The following is a 6,190-nucleotide window of genomic DNA, read 5'->3' as shown; positions in this document are numbered from 1 at the left end:
GCAGCAGCAGCAACAGTTTTCCACTTTCACCCTCTTCACCAATTAAACAAACGTTTCGCCACAATTAGCAAATTCACTTAACTTCTTCACAAATTCCGTCGTCCTCCACGAAAACTCTTGAAAGTCCTCACCCGTCGTGAGTGGAACTCTTCTGCGGCTTCGTTTCGTTTAGTTGGCTGCCTGGTGTGACAGTGTCGAGTAGGTATATCGTTCGTCCTATCTTCAAATTGGAGCAGTTCTTGAAAAATGCCACCAAAACTCTTTAAAACGCGCCTCAGCCACCACGTGATGCCCCGCTCGAAACAGTTTATCTCCTGCTTATTTGCACCCTTCTTTCGTTCAGCTGAATTTCACTGACATTTGATGGTCTCTGGTTGGAGTAGCTTTAGTGGTGCTTCGACTCGCTCGTTTTAAACCGGAGCTCAGTTTAGTTAGAGTGTCTATAGTCAGTCTGGTTGGATGAGCAAACTGTATTAGCTTTGCAAATCTCACACGTGCCACCGACAAAGGTTGGTACTGGAGAATTTGGATCACTACCAGCAGGAAATTTAGGGGAAAAAATAAAACAGGGTGGGAAGCTAACGTCGTACGAGGTTCGAGCCGAGTCATGACACCAGGTAGAGGAAAGTGTTTTCGTCGTCGTCGTCATTGGCGAATACCGTCTGCCATAAGCCGAGACCAGCCAGGGATTAAAATTATAATAAATTAACACGGTTCGTCATCGTTTCTCTGGAGTATGGCGCACGGCGGTTGACGATGTTTGCCAACTTTGACTGGAACGTTTTCCCGAAGCGCCCAAGTTGGCACTTAAAGCTGTTAGGTTTCAAATGTTAGGAAGCTTCGAAAGTTTGAAAAACGAGACGAATAGGGTTGAAGGATGATTTTTCATTGCTGACAATGCACAGTGGTGCAGAACATCAATCTAGCTGTACGAAATTAATAGCGCCCAGGGATGAAGAGATAGACATTTGATGTCTTCGACAACATTGTTCAGTTTTGCATGGAGCACATTCTAGTATCAAAGTTTTTGCCAAGGGGTCCACCGATAGCGAGATAAAAATGCTTACTTTTTTGTTTTTCAAATTAGAGCTTTGATGTCTTCGACAAAGTTGTTTATCTGATCAAAATACATAAGTTTGTTGAATATGTCAAAGTCCTATCACATCACCCTCTGGAGTTACAGTAAAAGTAAAAAAAATCTCTTGAAAAACCAGTTTTTTGAATCTGACACGTTGTAGATTGGATAAAATGGTTCGCTGTCTTCGAAACAAAGTTGTTACAAGTCACGATCTACAATTTCTTCATACATTATGATGGGTTTAGAGGTTGCTGAAGCCCTATAGAAAGCATTTAGTGTATTTTATTGGCAATTTTGGAAGGCTCGTCCATCAAAAAGTGCACATTTTCGCAACACCTTCTTTTTTGTGATTATTTTTGATGTTAAGCGGAACCATTTCCATTTGAAATTAGCGGGGAAATCGGTGGAACTAGTAGAGATTTGAATGATTGAAAATACACTTTTTTTTTTATAAAAATTACCTATTTTACTTATAGAAAAAACGTTGAAAATATTTAGTTTATTAATAAAGTGTTACAGTTTCCTTTTATATATTTTGTTTTATTAAAAGACATTAAAATTCGATTTTTCAAATCATTACAACTCAAATAAAAAATTAATGGAAATAATCTGTTAAATTTGGTATAGCACTAAATTATAAATTAATAGTAGAACCGGGGTTGCCAGTACACAGTAGTGCTCTACTAAATTTAAAAGATTAGTTCCATCAATTTTTTAAGTTCAAATGATTTGAAAAATCGAATTTAAATGTTTTTTAATAAAACAAAATATTTAAAAGAAAACTGTAACATTTTATTAATAAACTAAATATTTTCAACGATTTTTCTATAAGTAAAATAGGTAATTTTTATATAAAAAGTGTATTTTCAATCATTCAAATCTCTACTAGTTCCACCGATTTCCCCGCTCATTTCAAATGGAAATGGTTCCGCTTAACATCAAAAATAATCACAAAAAAGAAGGTGTTGCGAAAATGTGCACTTTTTGATGGACGAGCCTTCCAAAATTGCCAATAAAATACACTAAATGCTTTCTATAGGGCTTCAGCAACCTCTAAACCCATCATAATGTATGAAGAAATTGTAGATCGTGACTTGTAACAACTTTGTTTCGAAGACAGCGAACCATTTTATCCAATCTACAACGTGTCAGATTCAAAAAACTGGTTTTTCAAGAGATTTTTTTTACTTTTACTGTAACTCCAGAGGGTGATGTGATAGGACTTTGACATATTCAACAAACTTATGTATTTTGATCAGATAAACAACTTTGTCGAAGACATCAAAGCTCTAATTTGAAAAACAAAAAAGTAAGCATTTTTATCTCGCTATCGGTGGACCCCTTGGCAAAAACTTTGATACTAGAATGTGCTCCATGCAAAACTGAACAATGTTGTCGAAGACATCAAATGTCTATCTCTTCATCCCTGGGCGCTATTAATTTCGTACAGCTAGATTGATGTTCTGCACCACTGTGCAATGGTATGCACCGCGAATCCTTCTCTCCTCCATGTCCAAGGGAACCGGATAGTAGAATCCAGGGTTGGTAAATTTCGTCAGTCACGCGTGACCTGACAAGTTTTGTTTCATCAATCGACCGGCACCGTACTGGATTGACGGAACCTGTGTGTCGAAGCTGGAAAGGACTACGCTGCCCCAAGGATTTTTTTTCGTTTTTTGACGAACGCAACTGTTTATATGAGATAGTCTTTTTCAATGTTAAAAACAATATTCTCCCAAACAAGGTACTATAACAACCCGTTTTGCATGGAAATCCTCAATTTATTCTATAAGACCAAAAAACTCAACCCGATAGCAAAGATTTCCTTTCTTATTAATGGCCAGCGATTATCTCAATTAGTCGAATAAATTAATCCCACGAGCAGCAACCAGCAGCAAGAGCCGGATCTGGCCAGCGTTGGGCGTTCGATACTTTGATAGGTAGAAGACCGACACCGGAACGCAAAACACGAATAATAAAACTCCAAATCCACTTGAAGCTAATTGGTAGATTATCCCACAATATGGCTGCCGGGCCTGGAAGTCCTAAATCCACTTCCGACCAAAATAAAGAAAGAGCCGAGAACAGTCGAGAGAGAAAAAAAAAATCCGAACACAAGTCTCGAAGGAATTCCAAGCTGCCTGTCTGCTTTTAATTGGACCTGTCTGGGAAAATGTAGGATCCAGTTTTTCAAGAACAATAAACAATTTTCCTCTCCAGAGCAAATCGGCTTGTAAGTGTACGGTCGGTTCCCTTTTAGTTATTTCGTCTCGGTTTTTTTACCTTCTCGTTCCATTACTTTTTGCCCTTCACCGCTCTAGGAGCAGCATCCTAATATAAAAGCTTTTGATTCTTTCCAGTCAGCCAGAAGGCATTTGGTCGTTTGGCTGCTGCTGCTGGAAAGAACACCAAGTGGCCGAGTTAATCCCGGTTAAGAAGATTCCCGTGCCTCCGGGGAACTCTCGAAAGCCGACAGTTTGCTCTTCGGTTTCCTTTTCGGGGAGGCTTCTGTTGGTAACAGAGATTGATTGAAGATGTGATTTCTAGGTTTTTCCTTACTTGGGTGTACAAAGACGCTCGAAAGGGAAAATTTGGAGTGGTTGGAAGTTTTGCGCTGGACAGAGGGGCAAAATATTCAAATAGGATTACATTATTAGCTTAGATTAAGCAGGTTGTTTGTAAAGCGATTAGCTTACTGGTTATTGTTAGGCTCATTTCGTGAATATTGCGAATGCACTGGAGGTAACAATGTTATAGGCAACAATAACTTTCATTCTGCAATCTGGTATCCATTAAAAGCACATTTATTTTTAAATATTGTTTGTTAAAAGAATAATAAAAACAGTCATTTTTCTAACCGGAAAGATAACTAGTTATACAATAAGTGTTGAAAACGCAGGTTTCATTAGTGTAAGAGTTTTATAGTATAATAAACAATCTTTGAATTGACGAGGAACCTTTGACAATGGAGCAACTAAGCGACTAAAATGACTAAAGAATATTACTGTCTGGACCAGAGGGGGCCAAACCTAAGCCCTCGAGTCCCTGGTCGTTCCTCTGGAGACTCAGTGGAGGGTGGGCACACAAGGCCTTCTTTTGTGGCTAGCTCGATCTTGAGCAGGAACGGAGCTCCTCAAGGTCGGCTTTTACAAATGCTGCTGATCAAGGACTGTTCGGAATGGATTCAACACTCTACCACTGAATTGATTTTTATGTGTTTTTATTTGATTACCTTGTGTGTTTTGTGTGGCGTGTGTCTCGTTGGGCCGGCCTTTGCTGCTGTTGACGCTACTCCTTCGGAACGCTACGGATATTTGGGGTGTGGCTAGGCAATTGACAAGAATTGGCGGTAGCTTTGCCAATTCCTTGCCAGCTCCTCAGGCCGGAACGGATGTGGGATTCCGTTCAGCCTTCCAAATAGTGGATTCCCTTCGGGATTCGATCCTGTATTACGGTGGGTGGTTGTCTGCCAAAGTGGTTCAAACTGCAGAAACGCGGTACCAGATTGGGACCTCTTCGATACTAGTTGGTCCCGGAGGGCATAAAGCATATGCTCCTAAGTTTTGGGTCCTGGTGGATAAAAGGCCGATAAAACTTCTGCGAGGACTACCAAGATCTCTTCACTTTTACCTGATTTGCCTTTCTCAACTGCGCTCTGGTGTTTTTCCGCTATCGGACTTTATTGAACTTTTAACTTTTGATAGTTCAACCCTTAAAAATATAGTTGGGTTAAGTCCTATCGATGCGCAAACTGGCTGTCTTGGCGGTCAAAGCGGAAAGAGATCTTCTTGGTGTTAGTTTTGGTAGCTTTCCTATCATCAGGCCGATTATACCACTTTTTCTTAACTTCTGGACTAATACCTTTTTTAATTTGTACGTTCCTTTTATACCCGTTCTAGTACAGCATTTTGTGTGTTTGTTTCAGTGTACCTGTGTTAACATGTTGTGTTCTTGTGAGTCCTGTATTTTACTGAACTAAATCTATCTTGCTCTGATGAACTAATAATTAAAATAATGAAGTAACATAGAACAATAAACAAATAATTTAAGTAAATAAACAAATGAAGAATGATTTTAGGAAAACTTTACCGAGTTGAATATCGCAACGGCAACAAGAATGAATAAAGAGTATCAGAATGAGAATAAAATATATTAGAACAAAGAAAATACAAAATGCATTTGTAGTAGTAGATCAACTTAAAAATAGTAATAGAAATTCCACAGAAATGTATGGAAATTTTTTTAAATATAAATTTTCTAGAAAAACTACTGATTTAAAACTTCTGCAAAAAATATAAAAATGTTCACCAAAGTATATACAGTGCGTGAGGAATACGTATTTTTGACAAAGATTTTTTATTGAGTAAAAAAATGTTTTTTGCTGAATTCTTCATAACTGTTTTATTTTTTAATTTGTATTATCTAAAATAAACAAGCATTCATTACAAGTAGTAGCAAGTCATTTTTTTAGCATATTTTTACAACTACATTTGAATCCCGAATATTTTGCTGAAATACTGCTTAATTGCCAAAGAAAAACTGACTTGTAGTCAGAATATTGAAAGCTTTTGAACATAAATTTTACTAATACACTAATTTACTTTACAAGTTATTTTAAAGAATGCGACTGATCACTTATCCTTGACCTTGTACAACAGTTATATGTAATTTTGAGACTACCGTAATTTCGAATAATAAACTTAAGCTTAAACAACAAGACCCCTCAACTTTCCATGAATTGAAATTTTGTTTCGAATCTCATACATATCGTTCAAAATTTCATAACTATTTTTGACCCTGCGTTTACACGGTTCTGTCGATTGAGATTAAGCGCCCAATTGATCTACCTATCTTGGGTAGAAACGACATACCTAAGAGCAAGTTCACTGGTGTTGGGAAAGAGTGGTAGAAATTTCGATACTTGTAGCACATTTTGAAAATTTTACCATGCAAAAATGTTTTCAAGATCCTTTGGCGTTGTATTTTTATACAACACTGTTTCTATTTCAGCCGTATGTGATAGAAATATTGCTATTTTTGCATCACAGCATGCGAAACTACAACACATGTTGTTAAAAAAATTGAAGGCCACAGATCTTGAAAACGTTTTTG

This window comes from Uranotaenia lowii, chromosome 2 (genome assembly GCF_029784155.1).
Source record: "Uranotaenia lowii strain MFRU-FL chromosome 2, ASM2978415v1, whole genome shotgun sequence".
Lineage (NCBI taxonomy): Eukaryota > Metazoa > Arthropoda > Insecta > Diptera > Culicidae > Uranotaenia > Uranotaenia lowii.
The sequence above is the reverse complement of the archived record's forward strand: the minus strand, read 5'-3'. Positions refer to the sequence as shown.